The sequence below is a fragment of the Neovison vison genome, chromosome 11 (genome assembly GCF_020171115.1).
Source record: "Neovison vison isolate M4711 chromosome 11, ASM_NN_V1, whole genome shotgun sequence".
NCBI classification, from domain to species: domain Eukaryota; kingdom Metazoa; phylum Chordata; class Mammalia; order Carnivora; family Mustelidae; genus Neogale; species Neogale vison.
The window spans coordinates 21,329,267-21,330,528 of NC_058101.1; the positions used below are offsets into that span (position 1 = coordinate 21,329,267).

Here is a 1,262-nt window from a genome sequence, read left to right on the forward strand (position 1 = left end):
AATACAACACAACTGTTTATTTCAGTGTATCCTTTTTCAGGATGATAAGACTGTGAATTAGTATACCATTTCACCCTTTACTTCAGAAAATGCTTGCAAAAACTTTTCCAGACAGTTTACTCTTAATGACACTCCAGTGTCCAATAATATTAAGATATCGTGTGACAAAGCAGGCTAATTCCCAGTTTCCTGAGTGATCCCAAACTGTTGAGTCCAGGCCTAAATACATTCTCTCTTTACATAAATATATAAATGTATTACTATAAAAATAAAAGTATAAATTTTTATGTAAATGTGTAAATATGTAAATTCATAAATGTGCATTTATATGTAAATGGAAAAGTTTTCAATTAGCAATAATCGCGCCTCGGATAAACCTCATTGGCTACGATACTGCCACTGCGCAAAGCTATATGTAAATGGAAAATAGACATTAATATACAATGCATCACTGTGTTATGTTATATATACAACATATGTGTAATTCATATGTAAATCATATACATACTATAAAACCATAAATTGTACATATTTTTTAATGCTGTTATTTTTTTTCCAATTTATTTATTTTCAGAAAAACAGTATTCATTATTTTTTCACCACACCCAGTGCTCCATGCAAGCTGTGCCCTCTATAATACCCACCACCTGGTACCCCAACCTCCCACCCCCCCCACCCCGCCACTTCAATGCTGTTATTATAGAAGTTTACTGTTGGGCTAAAGGATAGAACATAGTTTATTTAGCAGTTTGGGGCCTCCATTTGTACTCTTCTCCTGTTCCCCTCGACAAAAAGGTATTTGTGGTGGCCCTTTCAGGGAAAACAAGCCAATTTTCCATAATCAGAAAAGTTTTGCTTATCTGAAGCATCATATGCTCCAGCAAAGGCAAATTATGGAAGTGCTTTTGCGTTCTTTTTGCATTGATGATCTTCCCTTTTTTCAGGAGCTATCACCTGTCTGGGTGAAGTATGGCAGATTTGACAGAATAATTCTGAATAATTTTCAGTCAGCTCCAGACATGAGAGCTTGATGTGAAGAAGAGCCCATTGGTGCTGAGGCAGGAGTGGATGTGAATGCAATCACATGATGACATTGATAGAACAGTGATAGTAACTAAAAATTTTAGTGTTTAATTTTTGAAAATGTGTGCCTGCCTATTGAACCATGTTAAATGAATTTTTGAAAAAAAAAATAACCTATTTCTGTCACTTATATTTTATTTTCTTCCTGAAAATAATAGGAGCTACCCAAAACTACCACT

General features: G+C 34.5%; 1 pseudogene; it reads right to left on the minus strand.

Annotated features, from left to right (window-relative positions):
- Nucleotides 1-292: 292 nt before the first annotated feature.
- Nucleotides 293-411, minus strand: LOC122890602 (annotated as a pseudogene).
- Between the last annotated feature and the right edge of the window lie 851 nt (nucleotides 412-1,262).